The 27,714-nt window shown below is 38.2% G+C and overlaps 1 protein-coding gene across 2 annotated transcripts in view; it reads left to right on the top strand.

Moving 5' to 3' along the window:
* Positions 1-27,714, top strand: part of LOC150077002 (neurexin 1-like) — a 265,455-nt gene that overhangs the window by 19,092 nt on the left and 218,649 nt on the right. Inside the window, exon 1 of one of the 2 annotated variants that reach the window (XM_090386276.1) lies at positions 14,735-14,902. The exons of the other annotated variant lie outside the window; for it this stretch is intronic. The gene's annotated coding sequence lies outside the window, so the exon portion shown is untranslated. Of the gene's footprint in view, positions 1-14,734; positions 14,903-27,714 lie in introns of those variants that run through there. 2 annotated transcript variants of the gene reach the window in all.

Genomic DNA, 27,714 nt, shown 5'->3' with positions numbered 1-27,714 from the left:
GGCTTCCCTTTAAATAAGGTTTATTGAAATTTTCGATTAATGCTGCCCATATATATAAAGTAAGAATTTAATATTTATTAAATATATAAATAATTATCTAAAAACTAAAACTTTAAATCTTTAAAACTGAAAAAGAAATGTTTGTACTTATCGCTACTGCTGACTTCATCTGGGACGTTTTATTCACAGATCACAGCAGCCGCGAGGTAAAGAGGAACAGTGGCGCCTCTATGTGATTTTCCAAAAAGGCAAACGAAAATGTATAAAAATCAAATATATTTCTAATGCGTTTTATCCGATTGACTTCAACACTATTGGACAATACCACGAGGCTCCCTTTTAAATACGATATACTTAAATTATCGATTAATGCTGTCTATATACATAAAATAATAATTTAATATTTATCAAATATATAAATAATTATCTAAAAATTAAATCTTTAAAACTGAAAAGGAAATGTTTGTACGTTTCGCTACTGCTGACTTCATCCGGGACATTCATAGATCAGAGCAGCCGAGAGGTAAAGAGGAACAGTGGCGCCTCCATATAATTTTCCAACAAAGCAAACGAAAATATAGAAAACCCAAATATATTTCTAATGTATTTTTATCTAATTGAGTTCAACACTGTTGGACGATACTACGAGGCTCCCTTTTTAAATAAGATATACTTAAATTATCGATCAATGTTGTCCATATACATAATTTAATATTTATCAAATATATAAATAATTATCTAAAAACTAAAACTTTAAATCTGTAAAGATATATTTCATATTGGTTGCATACTCTCTTCCGTATGCTGATAGGTTTATGTGTGATGTATTTCTACTGCTTTATAAAGACATGTTTTGACCTCGATGAAGCAATATCTTACTTTACCGACGTCATCGCTGATGCAAAGGATGCTGAGTGACCTAGTTATGAAAGTGTTTTTTGTTTGTTTTGTTTTTGTTTTGGCAAGCCGGCAGATGACCTTACTGTAACAGTAAATTGCTTACTAGGCGTCTAGGCGCATTGGGAAAGTGGAACAAAAGTGCATTACTCTGTTTTCCCGGTGCATCAAGATTTGATGCGTTTGTATGGAGCGTTTAATGGTTGCCAAATAGTTCGGCTTGTCCAGATTGTGGAAAAGGAATTCTGTGTGATATTTGTGTAAGATTTGAGTGGTTACATACGTCCTAGAAATGAATCGGTGCAGCAGTGTTCATAAGAAGATGCTGGACAAAATCTTCGGGAAATTAAAGATCTGCCACATCTCTCAGATGATAAAGGGATTATATCATAGGAAGAGTTCCGAAAGAAATATTTATGGGATACAAATATATGCATTGAAATGTGCGAAATATGGACCTTTCAGTACAACCAAAAAGGACTTCTACTGTGAGGGCAATGGTTCTTAAAGTGTGGTCGACTATTCTCCCCATAGGGAACCCACTGAGATTATCGAAATACGTTATCCGACTATTCAACTTTGTTTAGACATTTTGACTTTGAATTATTATTATTATTATTATTATTATTATTATTATTTAGTTTGATTTCACCTCCTGTATAGCTGGTTGGCTAGAAGGGTGTACATAGAATTGTTTCATTAAACGTATTAAAATCTTTGGGATACAATATTCAGAATTTTTTCATCTAAGCTATTCTTAATATCTTAGCTAATTCTTACTACAGCGACAAATTTCTTTCTCAGTTAAATTCCAGTTTATAGGCTAATCAATAACAGGATTTTCATGTTATTTTCACGAATAGTCACGATAAGGCCATTGGTTGTAAGTTCTTGTGTGTAATGTTATATTAAAATGGTTTTTGCTTAAAAGACGTAAAAGCGCCTGAAAAGTTTATAGTAAACCACCCACAGAGAGAAAAATTACCACAGTATACTCGCAGCTAGCGAAAAGATAAAACGTTGATATGGACAGCTTTCAGAGACTTTGGGAATGGTAGCCATATTAAATGAGTGTAGCGCCCGACCAGAAAAGTTTTTCTAGTAAAATAACCAGCCAGTTTAATTTTAGCTTCGCAGACTAAAGAATTAGATGATCGTAGTTAACATTACACTGAGTGGACAGAAATCATGGGATATCTATCTAGTAACGGGTAGGTCCGGATTAGGGCAGTCAAACGGCAAGGCATTGAGTCTACTAGTTCACGAAAGCGTTCCACAGGTACTGTATTTCCATCCATGCTTGCTGCACCGCTGTACATAATTCCGTCGCCTTCCCGGGTGGAGGATCCAAAGCTCAAACGGACCTTTTCACAGCATCCCAAAGATGCTCCACAGGGTTAATGTCTGGGGAACGGAGAGGTCATTCCATGATGGTAAAATCTGCGGAATGCTCTTCGAACTATAAATAAATTTTCTGTTTATACTCCGGGACGACCAAACAGTCAGAGGAGTTCGCATAACAGGTTGAATACAAGAAACAGCACCGTATTCAGTAGTCACGGGCTTGAACCCCGGTCACTCAAGGCACGTGTACTTAGACACCCGCGCGCCTGACCACTAGGCTACGGCGGCCCTATGTTCTAGTCACCTGAAAAGTGACTAGAACATCTCTGTGGAAAGGCGCATTGTCTTGCTAGAAGAGTCCATTGCCCTGTGTGTGAACGATGACTGTAAAAGGATGCAGATGGTCTGCAAGGAAGCACACCTAAACTGGATCGTTCAGAGATGCGTATAGATGTACCAGAGGTCCCAACGTGTGCCAGTTGAACACGCCCCAGACCATTACCTTCCTGAACAGTTCCTTGTTGACATGACGAATACATAGCTTCGTGAGGTTTCTGCCAGATAGCACCCTCCCGTCCACTCGAAATAAATGTAAACGGGACTTATCGGACCAGGAAACCCGTCTCCAGTCATCTGAAGTCCAGTGCATGTTCTTTCTCCCAGTTGAGGCGTAGAGGCTTGTGTTGTGGTGTTAGCAATGGGACTCTGGTAGGCTGGTGGCTCCCATAATCTATTGCGGCCAATGATCGCCTAATGTTCTTGGTGGAGACGTTTCTGGCACCTCCCTCGGCGGTGAAGTCTGCGGCGATTTGTGCCACTGTCGCTCTCCAAACAATGCGAGACAGACGTCGACGACTACGCAACACAGTATACAAAGGCGGAGTTGAACTGACGTGCAAGTGGCGTTCTACATAAGATACTATACATGTCTACGACTTTTCTACGCCCACGATGAGATATTAATCCGGAAATGGCGTATTCCCGATACACTCTTGATACTGTCGAACGGGGATACAGCAATTTCTGTACCACCTCCGCGATAGAGTGACCCATGCGTCGGACACCCGCTATCATCCCTCTTTCAAAGTCTGTTTACTCACGACGTTTATCCATACTGACATCGAATTACCGTCTAGGCGAATGCAATGTACCTGTATACTTGCCAAGCGGTGGGTTCGTCCACTAGCGAGAGGAGTGACAGCGTCGCGTTGCCCAGGAATCACGTATCCCACGAACTGTCTTTTCAGTGTACATCGTGTGCTACGAGTTCAAAGTGCGCAGCTGGAAACGTACTTGCTCACAGTGCTACGGTAGACTCCGATGATGCACGGATGTTACTTTTTAACTTGCAACTCGAAAAAGAAAGTTTAGTGAATAATTTTTCTGCCTTAGCTGTGCTAATTAAATTGCTTTTGTAATTATTTTTGAAGGGAATGCAATGATCTTTAAGTTTTTTTTTTTTTTTTTTTTGGAAATGAAATAAAATTTATCTTCTAAGTTTCTCTTTGACATTAGTTAAAATTGTCCCAAACTAATCTTCAACCGCCAGGCGACGCCAGTGATTGCCTCAAAGAATAAAACTAGGTAATTTCCTGATATCGAAAATGCTCTTTTATTAAAAAGAGGATTAAAGGAAACAAAAGATGCTTATCTCCTTTTTAACGTTTTCCATTGGTAATCACACGGTCCTATGAAGTATTACTTGCAGGGACCATATGCTCGCCTAGAGGAGTGGGATTACATAGTGGAGGAAGATAATTCAAATTCAACCATAAGATTCTATGGACTCGGTTAATCCGATGACAACTGCCACTTCAAAAGATTCGAAAAGTAGTTATGACGAATGACCCTTCTAATCTTAAACGCTCTAGTTTCTTCCAAATTGGAATCTGTTACTAGTGCTAGAAACACTTTTACGGCTATTCCTCAAAATATCGAATATATCCCGATGTTGCCAAAAAATCCTATCGATTTTTACAATTGTTTTATTAGCGATGAGGTAATATTACAGGGCGTTCATTAACGCAACCCATAATTGTCAGTTTCCGTGCGAGTTTTGATTGGTCGTTGGTGGAGGGAGTTGATTGAGTTTAACCAGTGAGACGAAACTTTAAGCTAATGGGCTGTTAGGGACGTTGAAAATTACGTATGTTGCGCCAGAGAAAAACGCGAATTTTTGATCAAGAAAGATGGTTTTGACCGTTGAACAAAAGAATATTTGCAATGAAGCATTATTTTGGTAAGAAATCGTATGCATTGTGCCAAGAAGCTTTCCAATAAGTGTCCCCAGAAGTGGAGGTGCCAAACAAAACAACAGTTGATCGCTTTGGTAGAAAATTTGACGATCTGTGTGTGTGCGATCCAAAGCATAATCGCAGGCGCACGGTCCTAAGCGCGACACGCTAGAAGATGTGAGGCTCAGTTTGTTTTAGTCCCTATCTAAATCATTACGAAACCTGTCCCAACAGAAGAACACGTCTTTTGGGTAGTGCACATAAAGGTACACGTTTATGCATTTTAGAGCGTATCACATCCATGCTGTGCATGAATAGTGGCCTACCAATCAAGCTACTAGGCTCTATTATTGTAATTGGTTTAGGGCATTTGTTCATAACAATATTCAAGTGTTAGACAAAACTTATTTTTCCGACGAAGCGTGGTTTCATCTAAGCGGCTATGTTAATAGTCAGAATGATCGATTAATGAGTTCTAACAATCACCATACATATTATCAAAGGCCATTACAAAAAAATCGATTAAATTTAAGGTACAAGATTATTGGTTCAATGTTCTTTGAGAACATTGTGACATCAGAGTATAATCTAAACATTTTAATGCAGCTTATTGCCTTGCTTGAGGTCGGGGAGAAGTATTCCTGGTTTCAGCAAGACCGAGCCACTTGCCATACCTTGCAAATGACCGATCAATTATTGCGAGAATATTTTTGGAGTACGGTTGATTTCACAGGGCTGATAACCCTCCCCTCTCGCTAAGTCTGTCTCCCGACCTGTCCCCACTAGCTTTCTTTCTATGGATCCACCTCAAAGGACTTCTTTACGATAGTAACCTTCACACCACAGAACAACTAAAAACGTACTTCTCAGAGGCTACTGAAAGAATAAATGAAACAAATCTTTGTCGAGTGACGCATACTTTGGTGAAACGAATAAATGCTTGCATTCAGCAGAATGGTTAGCACTTTCAGCACCTTTTGTCAGAATTACAGCCGGTACACGGATTCCACTAGATGTCTGAGTGAGTCTAGCTCCAGATTTGACCATTCGTCCATCAGGATATTTGTCAGCTGATGTATTAGAGAACGCCGAAGCCGAACTGCCCTGTCTAATATCTCCCAGATTTTCTCAATTCGGATTTAATCTGGCAGAATTAGGGGGCAAGGGTATATTAAACATAAGGATAAATCTTGGGATTTATCCTCGAACTATTTAGATGCAATTTTTGAACTATTTAGAACTATTTAGATGCAATTTTGCGTTGCCGTGTTCAAAGAATCCTTCACAATTCGAATGAAAATGAAGCCTTGCATGATGAAGTTGGTCCGATACGACAGAAAGATATTCATTTGAGGTAATTACGACCTTCTAATGGTATGAGTTACCAAATCCAAGATTATTCAACTCCCTCCCCTTAATTCGGACAGAAATGGAACTTCTGTAGACTGTAATTTTCAGGAAATACGTATGAATGAAGATTGTTCCAGAAAATGGAAGTTGAATGAATAAATGAGGAAGATGAAAAGTTGGTTCTGTGAGTTTGAAGTTGGACAGTAAAAGGATGTTGACTGGTTGCGATATGTGTTCGGACTGCTTTGAAAGAGAGAACGAGAATTATAGGAACCAATTCAGAAAAACAGTGCCCATGGAAGTATCTGTAAAAAAGGCATGCAAGCGAAACAGAACGTCTGTGAGACAGGATGGAGGGACTCTGTTTGAGATGAGTCATTAGTTAACATAACTGCCCTCTTTTGAATGGAATCTAAAAGCCCGAGAGAGGTTTTGGGGGCACCGCCCTAGATGTGCGAACAAAATTCCATGGTAGAACGGATCTGCACAGAGTGAATTGCTATTTGTAAAATACAGTAACGCTGAGAACGAAAGAGAAAACCCAGTTTTTTAGATGCAGAATAAGCAATATTTGTGATGAGCTTATGCCAATAGAGATTAGAAGTGAGGGTAATCCCCAATAGAGATATGACCTTGCCTAGAAATCGGAGTGTCATCGAAGATAAACGTAGGATCAGAAGAACCCTTTTTGCGAGATATAAGACAGGACTGACTTTTAGAAGGATTTAAATGAACTAAGTTATCTTTGCCACTGTAGAATTATCTGGAGATCAGCATTTAAGGAATTTGTAGTGGATATTCGAGAAGTTAAAGCATTTTGTGCAGGGCAAGGTTTCTCAAACTGAAGGTGGAATGCAATGTGCTATCATCAGCAAAAATATGCATAGGGTTTCCGGTCAATGAAAGAATTTCTTTCTCTATTACTTTAGAAAGAACTGAACCTTGGGGAACACCAGCATTAGTGGAGAAGTTAGAAGATAGAGAGCCATCTACCATCAGAGAAAAAACTGGATACCCAATTACAAAAAGCAGTCGGCGAGCCATAAGATGAAAGCTTATTTAGAAGACATGCCAAACACGATCAAAAGTCTTTGAAATGTCAAGTGCAACTGCTTGTGTTTCACCAGACTTTTCCATTGAATTTATCCAAAGATGGGTAACATAAGCCAGCATATCACCAGTGGATCGACGCTGACTGAATCCATACTGGCAATCGTTGATCAGATGGAAGGTTTCCAGATGGTTTTAAGAGTTGGCGGTTAATTGATTTCTCTATTACTTTAGAAAGAGTAGAATTAATTGCAATGGGACGATAATTGGATTAGAGGGATTTGTCACCCTTTTTAGGAACTGGCTGGATATGAGCAAATTTCCAAACAGAAGGAAAAATACCTTTGGGATACGAAAGTGAAAAAAGGCGAAGCAAAACAGGAGTGAGTTCAGATATCTCTTTTGCGCAAAATTCTTTAAATGCCTGTGGTCTCGTTCTTGGAGTACCAGCTTCTTGTCGCATTTCTTCCTCTTAGAGATGCATTCTCCTTTCATCTTTCACTCATTGCATCTTTTGAGATGGTTGCTTTTAACACACCAGTCTTGTCCTTTGCTTTTCTTTCCAGTCTTTCCTTTGTCTTCTGGCTCTTGTTAAAATGGCCAAAAATGCCATAATGCTAACTTGCATTTATATAAGTACGTTTTATCTGTTAACGCCAATTGCAAAATGTTTCTAATTTTTTTGGCTAGTTAGTGTATTTGATATGAAAATGAAATGAGTAAATTAATGGGTTGCAGTAGATTTAAACTCTTACTGACGATATTCCATAGAAAAACTCACTTGTATTACATATCAAAACAGCCCAATCCAAACAGACTATTTTGAGGCTTCGTTGAACCAGACATTTGATCAATATAGAAGCAAACTTCATAAATCGTGCACGCTAGTAGGTACACGGCACTAAAGCCAAACGGGTTTCATGACCTCCAATGGCTACATGGTTCCCAATGTGTTAATAAACAAAAATATGGTACAGTTCCTCAAAATTCACATAACTTTGGAGTAAGTCTAATTTAGACTCCAGTTTGCGTGCTCAAACTTATTAAAGACATCTGCACGTGCGTTCTCTTTTACCAAAGGATGAATTCGCACAAATCGGAGAGTCAAACTCCGCTTTCTATTTTTGGTGTTGGATGGCATGGAAGAACAGTTTCCCTCTAAAACCAAATCAATAGCCAAGTGTGGCTCGTTCAACAGTGCGCCTAATGCGCCACAGTAATAATGTCTGACCACGTGATACGGTTTCTTTCGTGGGAAATAAAATGCTTCTTTTTTTTTCTTTCATTTTTTAACACAATGGAAAGTGGTCGAAACGTTGGTGAAAAATAAAGGAAATTTTCTTTTTCTGAAAATATGGATTTTTCAAACGATTAAAGGTTTTTTCTGTATTCAGACAGAATACAGTTTCCTAGTTTTTAATGAAAGAGTCACATGGGACAAAGTCAAAACTGTCGGCAGGTGTGAAACGCGTATCTTTCAGAATAATGGCTGCGGTGTTTATTATTTCCTCCATTATTGTGGTATTTTGCAATCGCGGTCGTCTACATTTCTCAATGGATTGCCAACCTTCTTTAACTTTTTAAACAGTGATAATACCTTATCACCAATGCCTTGCAACTTAGCGGTAGTCGAGTGGTCAAGCGTGAGGGTGGATAAGTAAATGCGTGTTGAGTAACCGTGGTTTAAGCTCCTTTGACTACTAAATATGGTATTGTTTCTTATAATCTTAGCTTGTGGTATCCTGTGACCATGTGGTTGTCCTGGAGTGTAAACGGAAATTTTATTCATTTTATACCACTAAAAAGTCAGTTCTTCTCTACAATCCAATTTCTCAAGCACAGTCCACTTTCAAATCCTTTTCACGTTGTCTCTTCTTCATGCCGTAGGATTTTGGTCATTGCTAAATATTCAGTAGGAGAGTAAAACCTTTCTCATCTTCAAGTAATCGAACGGACTCAGTAACCTATTCCATAGTTATTCTATTGGTAACCCAAACAGCATCATTGGAATTCAGATGCTGATGGATAACCCAAACAGCATCAATCTTTACACCACTCTTGCATGTGTGAACTTTGCATACCATTTGACAATAGAAGGATTCTCTGAAGCAGAGTCCCCTAGTGTTGCTAGTCTATCATCATGGACCTCCAAAACTTCTTCATATAACATTTCAGAATTACTAGAATACTACATCCAGGTTGCATTCTATGATCTTTTTAATACACCCTACAGTTGCAGTTTCCTTCGCATGCAGAATTTCGATGATGTAGGTGTTTCTATACCTTCATAACTAATTTTTAAAACATTAAGGACCATGTCTACACAAGCGTAAACACGAGAAGAGACTGCTGTTTGTTATGGTTGGACATCATCAACATGATGTCCAACCATCAACATGTAAACAAGTGAACAACAATTTTAAACTATTTGCCATTTAAAAATCATTCTCAGTCTTTCTTACGCGACCCTAGAGAATTAGACCATTTTATGTATCATCAAATGCCGAAACGAGTGCCAAAAGTTAAAGACATTAAAGTTTCTTTGTGCGGTCAAAGACGCGCCTTGATTAATTCAAGTTTTCTTCTTAATTGCTCACGTGTGCCTTTCCTAGTTAATTGGAATGGCCTGCTTACATTTCATCTCTTAGTCTGTCTTATTCTATTTCACCGGAGATACGCCACTCCGTAATTCGGCCCAACAACCCCCCCCCCCCCCCCTCCATCCCAGTGTTGCTTTTTGTCCCCATTTATCGTGGCTGTTATCAGCTGATCGATAGCGCTCATTAGCCTGTAGGTATGCTGGTTTCTGTAAAGCATCTAAACTCAGACACTTTACAGACCTCTGAATGACCTCTTCCGACATTGCTTACGTCTCACTTAAGGCTCATTGAGCTTGTTGTTAAGGGGCTTTGACCTTTTAATAGCTTTTTATTTAGAGAATTCATCTTATTCGATGTCAGCCACAAACCTCTAAATGTTAAGACGTGAAGTAGAGAACAGAGTCATATGGTGTTAGTGTTTCCGATGGTCTTTCCTAAACTTTAAAAATAAATGGGACAATTGTTTTCAGCGACCAAATTTCAAGCCCATATCCCAATCAGCGTTAATTTTATGATTTCTACCACCACACATGTTTAAACAAAAATTATTCTAAGAATTCTAGCTCAAATTCTAACTCAATTATAACTTATCGGACACGAACATTGGCTGAGAGAGAAAAACTTATGTTTCCATGTCTTTAGAAATTTCTCATAATACCATAAAGAAATTGTCATCACTCGATTATTAATTAATCTACCGTGCAGCGTATCTTATGTCTTCAAATTGCGTGTGTTTTATGGTCAATTTGTCTGTTTTGCTGGACGAAAAACTAGAGGTTTCCAGGATGAAAACATTTACCTACGCCTGAGATCGACTAATTCAGCCACAAAGTGAAAAAAGCCCAAAATATTTCCTCGCGCCATCGATGGGATTCGGACCTGGGCCTTTTCCACCTTATCAGTTTAAAAAACACCCTCTCTTGAGGGACGGTATCACTTTCCATAGATCATTAAAGAGATACTGTTTGAGGATCCGAAAATAAATACTTGCCACGTATATTTATTCTCCTTTCGTGAAATGCTTCTGCGACATGATTACATTTGCCTTGTTTGATAATCCAGACGTATTCTTCTGCATCGAGGGACTATTTCCCTGTTGATAGGCAGGAGAGAAGCACATGTTTTATCTTTAAAGGTCACGTAGGTGACATTTTTATTGAAGAACTATTTCGTTTGTTTGCATAAACATACACGAACTCCTCTTGATATTATATTCAGTAACCGATATTGTGACAACCTGCAAATGTTTCGAAATCCTCTGATAGACTCTTTTAGTTTTTGTGCTCCTCAAGATTTTTCTTGATAGAACACGGTTTTGAACCTTTTCTAAATAAAACAAGACAAGAGGACTAACCTGACTGCTACCAGCTTCCTGGTCACGTCATCAACTGTCGCACACATTTCCACATGGTGATGTTTTCCAATACATTTTCTTCTGTGAGAATGTTGGCGAGATTCTTCCTCTAGAATTTTCTTTACTTCATGGTAAAGCTTTGCCTCTTCGTACACTCGTGGGAGTGTCATTCCATTATCAGCGTACGCCTTTTCCATACCGAATTTTTGTTGGAGAGAAAACGTATGCCGTAAGGAATTGAAATAACACTTTCTTTGAACTAGCTTGAACACACTCGTCACTGTGGACGCCGTATTGTTTCTTTTGTTGGCATACTAGAGAACTAACGTATCTTATTGCTCCTAGAGGCACTGATGCCAATCTGTGTATTAGTTCATTCGACCCATCCTCGTAGAAATAAGAAATCGATATTTGGAATAAATCTCACGAATAAGGACAGAAACAATTTGGAGAAATACTTGTGCAAAGAAAGGTAGCAGAAAAAGAGAGATTTAGAATAAACCACTCGAAAGATGACCCAGTGATGTTGAAGACCAACTAAATTTTGACCGAAAAGTGCTTCGAATGACAATGGATGTTGGAGAAAATTTGTGTACACGATCAGAAGTGTTCAGCAATGTAAAAACTCTTGAAAGATTCCAACCAATCTTTGGACACCAAGTAGAATAATGATTTTTCCGACTCAACCACAGAAATCTTTATGCAAATATCCTAATCTAAAGATGACTGAGCACATATTTTCATGTGAACCACTAAAAATTGCATAAGGTTGGAACAGTTAGTGGTTCGGATTTCAACCATAACGTTGTACTAATGGAGAATTCCTTCCATCAATTTATATTGACATTTCTCACTGAAGTTAATTGGATTTGATCGAAAAACGCTAATCGACTCTGTTGGGGAATAGATTAGTATTCGTGAGAATCCGGATAATTTTAATAAGAAAGATAAAATGCAAATTCTATATCCCACTAGGTTAATAACAAATTTCAGATTCAACTTCCAATCTGAGTTCACCACTGACTGTATTCGAGAATCACTTGTGGGATATGATTTCATATTTATGATTCGTGTTTACTGCGCTTTCTTTAGTGAGTTGGCGATAAAGTTTTGCTGATCTGTTTTCTATAAGAGTCCATAGTCTCGCCACGAGAGTGTGATATCATGATATTGTGCAGAAAATGCAAAAAAGACTAATTTATATTCATGACAAACATCTAATGGCTTCTCTACATTGCATACTATAAAACTCCACAGACTACTCATGTTTGATGGAAAAACATCTGATGGTGTTATTTGACTGCAAGACAATATCCCTAAATCCCACTATAAAATGAAAAGTTTGTGGAACCGAAACACTAAGAAAGACTTCATGAAATAAGAAAATTTCCATACACAGTAAATCTTAATCATTCATTTTGTTTTATAGAAACAGAATGTTAGAAGTTCGTGAATCTTACGTGTGTGCTCAATATTGGTTATCCGTATCTGGTATACTCCTTTTTTGTTGCACTCAGCTTTATCTAGCTCCTTTTGTGTACATCAGAATTCTAAAATGGCTGTCTTTTTAGCTATCGTATATTTTAGAGACCACATTACGTCAATAGCAAATGTTTTCCAGTGTTTTTACCAAAAGAAGTAAATGGAATAAATCGAGAAGGCTTGGTGACATATTCAGCAGGAAAACATTTTAAGGGACATTCATAAGGGTAATATAAGAATTACCAAAAGGGCCACATTACAGAAGTTGATACAAGATGTACCAAGTGACCTAGGGGTTGGCTGTCGGGGTGTAATGCGACGCTCAAGGGCGTCCTACACTTGTTTGATCGGATTTAAATCTGATGATCGTGCAGGCCACTGCAGTCGTTGGATATCTTCAGTTTGAAGATATTCCTCCACCACTTGAGCTCCATTGTGCAGTGGCGTTGTCCTGCATGAAAAGAAAATCCGAGCCAACCGCACCTCTAAAAAGTTGCACATAGGGTTCAAGGATCTGTTCTCAGTACCTCTGCACAGTTACAGTACCCCTATCAAAAACATGAAAAGGGATGCGGCCGTTCATTATTCCGCCCCACAGGAGAACACCGCCTCCACCGTAGGTATCCCTTTTTCCGATGTTGGAGCTATTGTAGCAAACTGCTCGTTTTCTCCAGATGAAATAACATCGAGAATCTGTTTGTGGGCTAAAATGGGACTCATCAGAGAAGAGGACTGTACTACATTTGCCAGGGCTCCAAGTCACATGTTCATGGCGCCAGTTTGGAGGAGCGGTGGTTTGTAGTTTATGGGATACAAACCAGGAGCTTCTTTACGTAGAGTCCACTTGAAATTGGGCCTTCTTAACACAGTCCGATTGGAAATGTTTCCACCTCTGGCTGCAGCAACCTCAAGAGACAGTTGATGATAGAACATCGTAGGGTTCCGTCTTGCTGTTAGAGCGCGATAGCAGTCTGTTCTGGTTAAGGTAGCTCTCGGGCGACCTTGGCCAGCTCTTCTTGTAATGGTTCATGTCTCTCTCCTGAAACAGCTTCCATAATGCCGAGACGACACTGCATGACACATTAAGTCAATTGTGCCATTATCTGCCTATCATGTCACCTCCGCCTGCGACTGTCCGGCTTTAAGTCGTTCAACGGTTCGTCATCTCAAAGAATTGTCTAAACGACGATGACTTGCCATCCTGAGTATTGGAGATGTGGCTGTCCAGCTGAGGAAGCCTAAAAACTGGAATGAAGTGGTGGTCGCAACAACCTGGGTTCTTGTAAGAATGAATAATTTGCATAATGTGGGGGTCTGTAAGGTGGCAGATCGATTTCTATTGGATACTCGGAATTTGCATGCCGGGATTCATATTATGTCAAATATTTAAAGTACTTGATAATTTGATTTTGGTAATAAATGTCATTGAACTCAAAGGTATTTGAGAATGCGTTTTAACCATTGAATTTAATTTCCGGTTATATGCTTTTTATTTATATCTCTCATTATATATACAGATTTTTTGGCAGGCAAAGAAAATGTCTGTTCCTTGAATCATTCAGCCATTATAATACTAATATCACTTCGTTCATTTTTCTGTCAGATTTATTTTAAAAAGGAAAGTCGCTTATTATAAAAGCTTAATATGATCCTTCTCTTCCGCTTTTCTTACTCTACTGTTTTCCATCATTTTTGATGTAGAAAAGCAATGTTCGATATATATATACAGGTTCATTCGGTAAGTTTCTACCAAACTCCTGGAGAATGTTGGAGAACCAATAATATTCAGTAGAAAAAAAGTTCTAAAAGAAAGAAAGGACACTGGTTCATCAACTATTTTTTGTTAGTTGACATTCATACTGTGAATTTTTTAAATTGATTTTAGAATCAGTTCTTAGTCACATCTCTCAAGGAGGTTAATGATATGCAAGAAAACTTTGGTAAAATAGTAAGGAATCCTCATTCCGCATAAGTACAAGATATTCGACTAGCTAATAAAAGTTTTTTGACTCATCAAAAAGGCATTTTCTAACCTATACCCATATAAGGACCTTTTTGTTTATTAATGATTTCCACCAACACGCTCCCGAAATTTGACAGGATAGTCCCGAATTACTCTATTTAACAATAGTCTTTACAAATGAGCCATAATTATTCATTAGAAAATGAAAAAAATATATAGAAACAGTAATTTGCAATCTTCAACCTCATTTGCCATTGTTTTGTTCACTTAAAATCTCTCAAATAATCCTGGTCCAATTTTTAAATTTCTACAATAATGAACTCTTGGGATGTCTCAAACCGTGTATCCCATTATCACATCTAAAACTTATTTAACTTCTCCAACTGCCTTTTGAGGGCGCTGTTTTCCACGCCATCCTGGCAAGCAGCGACGAGGATATATCGATTGAGTGTGCCTTTATAGTCTTCACTAAGCCAGGAGCCAATGGGAAGTGCAGACTTCCTTGGGGTTATAGAAGGCGAACGACAGTGCTAGAGTGGTTTTTTGCTCTCTCGTAAAAGCGGGCATCTTGTCCTTTCTCTCAGCCCTTCTCCAGGTGCGAGAATCGCTAGGATTCCCAATAGTACAGGTGAGTGTAGCTCTATGGTTAGGCTTAACTATGCACTCCTCGCAATAGAACGTGATTATCGTGGGGTGTGTGGAAAGAGTCGCCTACCTTCTTGTCGATCGAATTTCAGGGATTAACGGTGGTAAATTAGATGGCTGGTATATAGAGAGCGCAGCAGTCGACATTACGTCAACCTTTCTCAGACTTGGAGAGTGTAAATAAGAAACTCAATATATTCGAAGGTTTAACTAAAGCGTCTGTGATTTCTTGTCTGTAGAGCACTGGGACTTCTAATCAAAATGTACACCAATTAGTATATCCAGTTCATTTTTTATTAGTCTTGCAACCTTTTTTTGAAAAGGTCCTTGTTGCTGGTATGGAACCGTAGATTTTCCATATTTATAGACGAAGATTCTCTGGTATTTTAAATTATTCAGCGATTTATTTCTGCATCTTTATCTGTTTGTACCATATAAAACGTAGTCCAGTGACACAATGATAGAAACGCATCACATCAGTGTGGTGCAGTGAAGCATCTTCTACAGGGGCAACACTATACGAATACATGCGGCTGAAACAAATCATAATGCAGTGAAGCACCTACAGGGGCAGTAACTTTCAAACAATGCACAATTCAATGAAGCACCTTCTACAGGGGCAGTGCTATATGAATACATGCGACTTCAAACAATCCGGAATATGTTATGCATTTGCATTTCCACAAAAAAACAAGGCCATTCTATAGGTTATATGTTTAATTAAATATTACAGGATGATATAATTAAGAGAATATTTAATATCTATCTTATTTCAACTATTCCAGACTGTAAAGCTACTTTGATTTAAATTCTAACTATTGTTGAAAATTAAAAATGCACACAAGAAGTGCTCTGTTTTTTTTCCCCCTTTCTAATGAATGTTGTGTTAAGTACATGCCTTTAGAAAGTGCTGATCCTCTTAGAGAAATTCAGTCAGAATTAAACACTTTTTTAACGTCTTATAAAGAAACCTAACCACTTTAGAGAGAGAGAGAGAGAAAATTTAATTCGAGAATTACATTTTCTATAGGAGACGTTAGGATCTGGCTGAGTTGCCGCGTACTTCAGACTATGTAATCTTATTAGTCTACTTGTGGATGCTGATAACTCAAAAAACATCATTCCATTCGCAGCCAAAGATGTCGCTCAATAAGTTCATTGCACTCGAAATTGCCATCTAAATTATAGACGTAGATATTCACCAGTACCCAATAGCCAAAGCATATAATTGGACGTTTACCAAATATGTTTTTAATGCTCGAATATATATTTGGGCACTTTAAATCATATTTGGTAAAGATGCATTTGAAAACATCTATAATATATAAGCAGTGCATTCAATAAAAAGCATCCGAATTTTTTTTATTAAAGCAGAGAATGTTTTTTTTAATGTTTTTTTTTTTTTCAATGTCCTTTCAATCCTTCTTTCCTAAGAATGAATACTTTTTTCGGAGCAGTTTTGAAATACATTAAAATCACATAAACACGACTGTAATTTAAAATTGGTTTCAATGTACAGACTTTACAGCGAAGGTAGCATTTTAATGGAAACATTTTAGCTTTGAAAGGGTCTATAACCAACGTTAGTACCACCAACGAAATCATCTATAAACGAAGGAAAAAATTCTTTTCTTTTCTTTTGTTTCTTGTGTGGCGATGTTTAAGTCCATAGTTTAAACACCACCATTGTATTCTCCTTAAATGTATTTAATGAATAATTTAATGAATAATTTAATGTTATTGTATTCCAACAAACAAACTGCAGAATACGTTTCATTCGGTCATCGAATTTTTACAGATGGCTGCCCATCGTAGAGAAACAACAACAACAACACTATTATTGTCCATAAATTAACAGAAAGATAGACAGAAAAAGCCATTAAATTAATTTTCTGAACATCTTTGTCTGTCTATCGGTTTATTTAAATTATTTTAGTCAACAGATGGCAGCACTATAACCAATAAATGTTGAAATACGTTTAGTTGGATATCTGATGAAAAAACGAAATTACAGTATATCAGATTTTTTAAATAAATTATTGATGAAAATAATGAGGACAATTTTTTAATTACCTTTAAATTGAGATGTTTTCTTTAAAGGTCATATCCATCAAGAAATGAACTGTTCCATCATTTTCTACACCAAGATAAACATGATAGTGTATTATTTGAAATGATGTTTATTTTATTATTTTAGCAAATAAATTAATTTCTCTAATTAATAAGAAACTTATCGAATTTAATTACTGTGCAATACATGATAATTCAGCTAAAGAGAAAAAATAATAACAATACGAATACATCTGATCAATTAAAAATACAATTGCCCATTTCTAATGAAAGTATGCACTAAAGCAGATGAGAGCAGAAGGTTGCCTTATTTTGCATCAACTTTTCTTGTTCTCTTTAATTAAAATATTTCTTTTAAAGCTTTGTTCTTTCTTCTGGAGTTATTTTTTCTCTTTGTCTACATTAGTTCCAATTTATTATACGGAGATAGAAAAAAAAGGTGGTTATGGCTGACCTATGTTTTTTTCCCTTCTAATTCTTAATGTTCGTCCTGAAAAAAAAAACAAGGAAAACTCCCAGTAACTTCTTCCCTACATTCTCTGCAGAATTTGGATGAATCTGTAATTAGGTTTATATTTTTAGATTTGTTTCCAAAATAAAAGTCTCTAGCTTTCAGTAGTACATACATAGCATGTGCTTCCACCTTGCGGAACACATAAGAAACATTTATTTAAAGGAATTCTACATAAGATCTTTAGAGATTACAACACAAAAAAATTTAATTGATTTTAAAATTCGTTTTAGTAGAAGGAACTCGGCAGTGATTGATTAGCTCTGTTACGATGGATAGTTGTTGGAATAGTTTAATATGGACGATGCAGGGAAATGGGAAATTTGATTTCATCCAAAGTATGTTTCGGTTAGTATTTTTAAATTATCGAGAAGTTTCATACAAATCGAATTTCTTTTGGAAAGAAGATGTAATGGTAGAAGTATCTGTGTGAGGTAGATGAACTGAGTTCGTATTTAATAATTTGCTGTTATGACAGAAAAGCTGGTTGCTGGAAACGGAAGCAGTTTTACACTTTACTTCCTCTATTTATTCAGTCTGCATAAAACGGAAGCAAATCTTGCGCTTCTGTTGAAAACTTCCGGATGTAATGGAAGTAGATGTTGCTCTTCTGTGACAACTTCCGGATGTAAACGGAAGTAGATGTTGCGCTTCTGTAGACAACTTCCTGATGTAAACGGAAGTAGATGTTGCGCTTCTGTAGAAAACTTCCGGATTTAAACGGAAGTGAAAGTTACTTCCGGTTTTGTTAGGACTAACTGTTTAACTTAATGATAGCACTAAATTCAGGAGTAACATTTTATTCCTATAAGATAAAAATTGATCGTTTTTTTTTTAGTTGTAAATTCATGAGCTCTTTATGTTACTTTCAGTTTATATATTCTAATCAGGTCTGTCTCCATAAAAATAACGAAGAGAAAAGAAAGAAAATAAAGTATTTTTGTCAATTTGAATACTAATTAATGTACATTTGCTATTTATGAATAACTGAGGGAACTTATCGGGTTATTTTTCTCCTATTAATATAATATGGCGCATTTTCCACCTAATAAAACAACGTGTCCACTGGGACTCGTACAATGATAATGCATTTGGGCTAATTCCCAATAGAAATGAAAACGAAAAAAAATCATCAGGTAATTCATATCCGTTGTAAGGATGACAAGCGGTTGTCCTTGGCCATGTGTACTTCAGGTATATGTGCGCCGTTATTAAGTGGATGATTCGTGCTTGTTCGTCTCATCGATTACACATAAAGTAGGGGTTCTGGCAGACGCGCATGACACCAGTGTACACAGATCTGGTCGCCACCCTGTCGTCACACTAAGAACTTTGAAAACAACTTCTAAGAAAGATTGAGATGAATACTATAATAATAACGTAATTGGAAGGAGGTAGGAGGGAGATCGAAATCTGTAACCATACTCGTCTGATTTATGTATTCGTCTGCTTCGTTGTCGGTTGTTTTATCATCACATCCATAGCAACTGCATGATATCACAACATTCTGTGCAAAAGTCATAGTAACGAGGTAGGGGACAGTTCAAAGTTACACTGACGGTTGTACTACGTGCTGGCTAAATTACGTTTTGCGACGTCATTGGTGACGTCAGTTGTCTGCACTTCAAATAAATGGTTGGATATTGATTATTCGGCAACAAACTTGAAGTTCAGAAGTGACTTCTGCAAATTGTGTGTCATTGATATTATGAGGTAGTAATGAGGGATGTGTTAAGTTTTTTTCTGCATTCTTCTAGTTTACTTGGTGATTTTGTTTCCCCCAAAGCGTTGCGTGAACCAAACGATTTTGTTTTCCTGTAAAATATTTTCTGGAAGATAAAACCAACAGTTGTAGCCTACAAAAGCTTTGAGGGCTGTAGGTCGTACGTTATTAGGATACAGTAGTTCAAGGTCATTTAGGTCATTTTGTTTACAAGTTACAAGTGAGCCCTCTCTAATCGTATTTGTGACCATTTCTGTCGTGTGGGAAGATATACGTAGGATATAGTATACTTACTGAAGTTATTACGTGGGCTTATGGGTGTGGAGGCGTTCCTGGCATTTGGAAAACCATGAAATAATGAAAAGGCTAAAGTTAGCTTGCTGTTAAACTTTTATGTGTTTTTCATTGCATTTCCCCGAAATATATTTTCGCTAACATGATACCACGATGGCAATTAATTCTCATAATACAGGGCGTAGCAAATAGTCTGTGCCAGTATCTGGAAACTTTATCCTTACAACCACTTAACGTTATTCCAAAAGCGTAAAAGGCAGGGCTGAGAAAGAGCAAACACGCATGTGAATTGTACAAACCCATTCCATTTATTCCACACATGTCTTAATTATCAAATTCCATTTCCAGGATTCGCAACCTCTGTTTGAATAAGCAAGTTAATATCACGATGATGTTATGGTGAACCATATGTTCTGAGGAACCTATCGCTATTAGGTATGTGTGCCTAATAAAGTGCCCGCTTAGTATATATGTTATTAATGACAAAGATTTTGCTCCTGTTGGGCTTGTTAGTTTAATCTTGGCTCATTAAAATAATTAATGCTGTTCTGGACAATTTGAACTGTACAGTGTCTGTAGTGACTTGGTTTGAAAACATGGGCGTGTGCAAATGGGGCTCAGGCTTGATTGTCCTGAGCCTCATTGAACACCTTTGGGTGAGTTGCAATGTTCTCTTCTTTCCAATTAACTGAAGGATGAGGAGGAATGGACTACAATACTGCTTCCCTCTTATCAAAATTGATTCGGAGTCTACGGATGAGGATACTGTGAGTAATTAAGGGTTGGCCGTTGTCAGTAAGAGGTTACCACATTGAGCATCCTTCCTGGTGAGCTACATTTTGCACACAGTTGTTGTTTGGTTTTAGGAGCATCGGTGACTAAGGCCATGTCGCTCCGTGTATATTGTCTGTAAATTGTGTGTATTCAGAGGTCGATTTTCTGTTTACTTGACGAAAAACCCAAATTTATGGGAGAAAAAATTATGCTACTTCCGTCTGAGACCGGCTAACTCGGCCACGTTGTCAAAAAGGCCATAAATTCCTCACATCATCGATGGGATTCGAACTCAAGTCTTTTCCACCCGGTGTGGAGAGGACTGCGATTCCACCAACTGTTTGCACATAGATTTTTCCCCACAGAGATTCCCAGCGTCACCTGGTGGCAGAAATTTCTATGAAAGCCCATCGACGACTGTGATAAACTGCTAGTTGCAAACAAAGCCAAATAGCGATTCGCTAGAGAGATAAGCAGTAGAGGACATTAAGAAGTATCTATCCAGGTAAGTTGCTGCCAAAAATACTTTTAGTAGGGGTTGCTGCTGCTGTTTGTAGGTCGCAAACGACAGCACTGGTCACGATAGCTAGCAAAAGAAGTTAAATGGGAAAGAGCGCAAATCACGGACACTGTAGGATCCCCTGAAATGAATTTGAAAAAACGGAACTTCACACACACACACACACACACTGAAAATGTGCACGTGAAAAATCCAACCAATCCAACTTACTGAAGGTACGTGCTTCATTTCATCTCCGGTTAAACGCTTACGAAAACGATTTACGACAGACCTTCAGCAGCGTGTGCAAGATTTATTCAGCGCACGCGAATAAATCTCCCCTTTCCTGTCCCCCTCCAACTTAGCTCAGGAATTCAGAACTTAAAATGTCACCAAATTCCCAGTTGTTAATGTAAACATGACAACCTTCCTCCATGTTGCGTTTTCTGCACGATATACTCGTGCCTCATAACCTTAGTTACCTCTGTGTAACTTCTAAAAAAATTATAACTAAAGGATACTGGAATAATATATTCCTGTCACTAAAAATAGCCCTTAAGGGTAGCATAGTTGGTATAATCACAGTCTTCTTAAACCGGGTGGTAAAGACCCAATTTCGAATCCCCTCAGTGATGCGATGAAATTTGATAGTGCAAGGAAGCCACACGCTTTTGCTGCACTGGTCAGAAAAAAAATAATAAGAAAATACAAATTATTTGTCCCTCCCCTCACATAGATGACTATCCAGTTGACCTTTAAATTTATTTAACCTCTCAGCCTCAACTATCTGTGAAGGCAACCGGTTCCAGTAATCAACGAATGGCTGACTAAAAGAAATGGGCCTTTTTCTCAACGTGGCTGAGTTAGTCAGTCTCAGGCGAGGGAGGCAGCATAGTTTTTTTCCTGGAAACTCCAGTTTCCATACATGTATACTATGCTACCAAAAGTATGGAAGCCAGTAACAAATAACGCACATTCTGTGCAAATTTTTGGTTATTCAAATATTATAGAGGGCAGTGCAGTATAAGGGTTGCTGCTCTACCCTTTATAATATATACTGGTAAAAGTAAAGCTAGAGAAGGTTATATTAGGAGGGATTAGGATAGGTGTGTGTTAAGCTCCAAATCATCTGTATATTATGTTTGCAATTGCATGTGTTCTTCGGTCGGTTTGCTGGATGAAAAACTTCGGTTTCCGGAAGTAAAAACACTGCGCAATCTCCGTATGAGCTTGAGTAACTCGGCCACGTTGTGGATCAACTCTATAAAAATGTCTTGTGCCATTGGCAAGATTCGAACTCAGACCTTTTTTCGCCTGGTTTGTGAGGGAGGTTATTATATCCACCCGTGAGGGCATTGAAAAACGTAGGAGCATAATTTGCAATTTACCTGCCTTAAAGAATTGAGTTCAGAGAATTTGAACATTGGCAGGTGATAGGATGATAGAAGGCAGCAGCATCTCGTGGCCTGCCAAGTGGTAAACCCCGATTCGGGTCCCAAAACAAAGTAGTCAAATGTATATTGCTCTGGTTGAAGGAGATTTACTTTTATTGGGACTTAGTTCCTCTCGAATTCGGCCTAACCACTGTGCCAGCCGCAAAGGTATCAACTTCTTGACCGAATTTCTGGCGCAAAAATCGTTAATCAACTTCGGAGGCTAAAATGGTGGACTTATCAGGGAAAAGTTCATTCTCAATATAGTTACTGATTCATCGCTATTTCTACTCTATTCTGGCCTTCTAACTGTCCACCTTAAATAAAACAAAGTGTAGGATCCTTCCCTGTTTAGTCCAAAGGAACTGGAAGATGCAAATGACGCAGTATGTACACGAAGAACAAATGTCCGAAAGTGCTCCTACGGCAGTGCAGAGATGGATTAGATGCAAGCACCTGAGGAAAGACGCGAACACCCTGACAGCCCGTGTAGCGTCCGCCCAATGCATCACGACACACAAGATCGTTAACCGTCGCGTCGACTGGATGCTGTTCGGTGACCACGTGGGAGATGCAGATGTAAACCATCCCTGGCAAGGTTGGAAAGGAACGCTTCGGCGATGAAACGCAAATTAAGGAGCGGGCAACGAATATTTCCCGATTCTACCGTATAGACGACGACGCCACCTGGGTCAATCGCGACAGCACACTGCAAAGAAAATAAAGCCACTCAGCGAACGAAGAATAAAATAAGAAAAAAAGGAAGAAAAATCTCTCCGCGCTCCATCTCCAACCCGAACAAACACAAGTAGTGCATTACAAAGCTGCCGCTACGACAACCCCCCGCTTTTTTGTGACGACTGCCTTCCGTACGACGTTCCATTACATTTAACTTTGATGTTTAGAAAAGGGATATCTAAGCTCCTACCTTCGTATTTGCTTTTACTTCGAGAGCACTCCCTCTAGAGTTGCCAGAAATGCCACGACCCTCTTTCTAGAACAATCTGGGCGGTGGTAGACCATGGGTAAGTGGGCCAAGCGAAGTAGTCCTTCGCAAGATCTAATGGATCACGTGGACTTTTATTTATATATCAGACTCGGGGACCTCGCTCTAATTGCCCACTCGGTTTGTTGCACACTTCTGCACATTCTACCACTTCCCTTTCGACTCTCCGATACATTGGATACTATTGAAAAGCTGTTATCCATGGTTCGCTTCAGGTTTCTTGGTTAGCGGTGGTTTAACAGGCAAAAGGAAGCTTTCTAACTCCCGTTTCTCTCTTCTGTGTGCTCTCCTACAAAGGTCAAATTAAGGGAATCCGAGACAAAAGAACAGGAAGTAAGTTTAAGAGGAACAATATAATAAGGTTATTCAATAAAAAACTAGTAATAGTTCACGATTTATGTATTTAGTAAACTGATAACAAAAACCAGTGACTCTTATGCGCGAACTGAATTTTTCTTTTCTGGGCATCCGCCATATATCCATTCATTCTTCCAATACACGGTATATGAACAGACTATGTAATATGTATGAAAAAAAGGACGTAATAATTGCTGCATTTTTATTAGTCTGATTTCAATGAGACTTGGAATTGTTGTACAAATCTTTTTAAAAGACCCAAGCATAAAATTTCATGAAAATCCATCTATTGGGAGTAGAGTTTTTACATGCGGACGGACGGACATAGTGAAGATAACAGGCGCTTATGTATATACCGAACAGATAAATGCGAACATGCTTGTTGTGGGAGAAAAATTCTAAATAACCTTACCCCTTAATCCCGAGATGGAGATATAATATATGAATTTACTAGGGCCGGCCGTGTTCCTGGGGAATATAGACAATAATGACAGCCGTTCTGTTTGTTAGACCGCCTAAATAACGTGTCTGCTCTGCTTCTGTGTATTGGAGAAAAGCATTATTTTGCATAGCTGAAAAGACACTTCATCAGTCTATGATTAAATATCTTTACTCCAAATATAGTACCTTACTTTTCAAACAGCCCTATTTAAGACTTGTACCTATTTCGCAAATTGATATTTTAAATTTGGTTTCTATGAAGGGCTTCGCCCTTTTGCTTCTAATAACAATATGATCATCTTAGTGATGTTTAAGATTTTGGAAGAAGGTGATTGAAACTAGTACCTGGTATTCAGTAAATTGCTTTAATAATCCTGGGTATTAGTAAACAAAAAGCCCGAATCTTTGGAATTTGTGAACAGAAAATGGGCTCCAAATCCCCCATCCATTTTCACTCTCTTTTATCTCTCGACTGAGACAATACTGTTCACCTAGACTTCTAGCTATCTTTGGCAAAAGAATGAAAGAGAATGATGGAGATGACAGGATCTTCCAACAAAAGCGAAGTGGAATTAAAAATATCTTCTTAAGGTTTGACCTTCACCTTTAATGGTTGGTTGATACCTGTCTATTTTTGTACAATGAAAAACAGTTGTTTTTTGTAAGTCAGGAGTCTCTTCTATGTCACATCACCACAGTGCTTTTGACATCCTAATTCTTATCAGTGAATGAGACGAAATCTTCTAAATCCAGACAAAATCTTTTAAAACTACGTCTAGACGAATAAGTAAAAAATCTGGTTTCTATTTCGGGTATTTCGCAGATAGAAACTGAGTTAATCTTGTGTATGCATACATGCGTTAAACGCCAAAGTAGCTAAGGCGGTGAGGCGTGTTTATGTCCCTAAATTACGTTCATTCTCTGGTCGATTTGTCTATATACTGGATGAAAAACCAGACAACCCTCGCCGAATAACTTAGCCACGGTGATAAAACCCATAAAAATTCCACTCGCTTCGATGAGATTCGAACCAGGGTCTTTTCCACATACGATGTGGAAGAAAATCGATGTTCTCATAAGTTCTGATGGTCCTTATTTTGTAGAACTCCATCTACAATTTCCCAGGGCCATTTCCACAGTGTTGTTAAGGCAGTGATTGTAACCACTGTACAACGCAAACTTTTAAGAAGATTGAAAAACCTTCGGATGAAGAAACCAAGAAGAGGAGATCAGGATGGACTCTGCATCAAGAGGGTGATCCCGCTCATCGCTTGTAGATTTCGCAGAGTATGATTGAAGAAATGGTTATTGAGTAGAATGGTCATCTCCAGTCTGCCTGATTGAGTTCCATCTGGTGGTCAGGAACTTTTTTGGTAGGATTAAGGTTACTTCGTTTTTTCTTACAGTAATTTGGGTTGTTCATCACGCAGAAGAGATAAGAAAGTCTGTACAAGAAATAATATAAGATGTATGTGATATATATCTATAATTACATAAGAAACGCACAGGAAACATAAATGTACAAGAAAGTCTGTAGAAGAAGCGTACAAGAAAGTCTGTAGAAGAAGCGTACAAGAAAGTCTGTAGAAGAAGCGTACAAGAAAGTCTGTAGAAGAAACGTACAAGAAACGAACAAGAAACGTACAAGAAACGAACAAGAAAGTCTGTAGAAGAAGCGTACAAGAAAGTCTGTACAAGAAACGTGCAAGAAAGTCTGTACAAGAAACGTGCAAGAAAGTCTGTACAAGAAACGTGCAAGAAAGTCTGTACAAGAAACGTGCAAGAAAGTCTGTACAAAAAACGTGCAAGAAAGTCTGTACAAGAAACGTGCAAGAAAGTCTGTACAAGAAAGTCTGTGCAAGAAACGTACAAGAAAGTCTGTACAAGAAACGTGCAAGAAAGTCTGTACAAGAAACGTGCAAGAAAGTCTGTACAAGAAACTTGCAAGAAAGTCTGTACAAGAAACGTGCAAGAAAGTCTGTACAAGAAACGTACAAGAAAGTCTGTACAAGAAACGAACAAGAAAGTCTGTACAAGAAAACTGTACTAGAAGCATATAAAAACGTACTAGAATCATTGAGGAAAATCTGTATAAAGAAGCATGAAAGAAAACCCGGTTTAAAAGAAATGTACAAAAGACAAGCAAGAGATGTACAAGAAAATCTGTACTGATTATGAAAGTACATATTTTACTTTATTGTTTAAACAAACAACGAAGTAAAATCTGTGTTTTCACGATTACAAGGCACTTTGGAAGCATTAAAAGAAGGTTTAGCAATTGCACGCGCAGTGGGATTATTTTGTATGGGATAAAGCGCAGTCTGAACATCAGCAACACCTTATTTTGGTGTTTACGCTTTTGTAATACAGCCGACAGGTCATTCACCTAATGTCGCCCCGCCAAAAGGCATAAAAAGTCAAATTTAATTCCGTTGCAATGTAAATAAAGAGTGAAGCAGACTCCTTCTTCTTCTTCTTTGCTTGTAATCTCGAATGGCTTCCATTATTTCGGGATGCACTAATGAAATCTTTTCTTACTTGCCTTCTTAGACAGAACAGATGAAGCGCATCTTTTCCACCACCGCTAACATCCAGGGACCGCACGATGTTTTGGTCGTGCCATTTACGGTCTAACGGGAGGGGAGAAGGCACGCTTTATGACGGTCACGTGGAAGATGGTGAGAACGCATCTCCACGTGCTCTCCTAATTGTAGCTTACGACGCATTCGCGAAACGACCCCCTTCAATGGATTATGAGCTCAGGCTTCTCCGTGACACGTACGCTTACACTCCCAATTGAACACTGGGTCTGCAAGGGTCACCGAACCCTCGTGCAACTACGAAATAACTTTTCTTGAAGAGATCCTTAACTATAAAAAAAAAGTTTGCAATTTCTTAGCAACTGGCGAATGGGTAGTAAGTGGGCATTTCTTCTCTTTGCAGAGAAATGAATGAAAGATCAAAAAGGATAAAAATTTAGTCTCAGATTAACAGGAAAGAAGTATTTCCTGACAGAATCTGCAATTTTTTGTTAGCAGAACCATCTAGGGAGAACTGGTCTTCAATGTTTTGGGCAGAAAACTCTGCAGTATTCTTCAAAAGGATTACCTGCAGCTGGTTGGTTGATTTTGTGCCAGGACAGCCAAGGGAATGAAGTGTCAGTGTATTGTGTCCGTTAATTGCATGCTTTATATGATTTGTGTTCCTGTTTTTTGGATGAAAAACCCAGGCAAGAAAAAATCTTTCAATTGGCGACTTATCTCTTTTCTTGACAATAAATAACGTGCCAAGAAGCCTCGGACCCTTCATAAAGTAAGGATAAATAAGAAAGTTCAAAACAGGTCCTTATTTGTCAAGCAATATTACGAAAGTTGTGGAGTAACCACTCCTTCCTGAATTTCTTTTAAAAGGGGCAATTCGTCTAAAGATGCCCTGTCGATTTGTCCACAGGTAAGAGATGTTGAAGTTAAAGAAAGACCAGCGAACGTACAAGATTACCCGTCTCCTTCCAGGTGGTGATTTATCAAACCTGGACTGTCCACGGGCAGTGTTGCTTCTTTGAGTTTCATACAGGTCCCTTCACTCAATGAACTCTGCTGCCATCTGTCTTTCTTTGTGACTATACACACTTCTCGTGCCGAAATTGCAAGAGGAAAAAAAAACTCTGTGAAAGGAATAAAATATGTT

This window comes from Mastigoproctus giganteus, chromosome 12 (assembly GCF_048544385.1).
Source record: "Mastigoproctus giganteus isolate SK-2022 chromosome 12, ASM4854438v1, whole genome shotgun sequence".
Lineage (NCBI taxonomy): Eukaryota > Metazoa > Arthropoda > Arachnida > Uropygi > Thelyphonidae > Mastigoproctus > Mastigoproctus giganteus.
The sequence above is the reverse complement of the archived record's forward strand: the minus strand, read 5'-3'. Positions and strand labels throughout refer to the sequence as shown.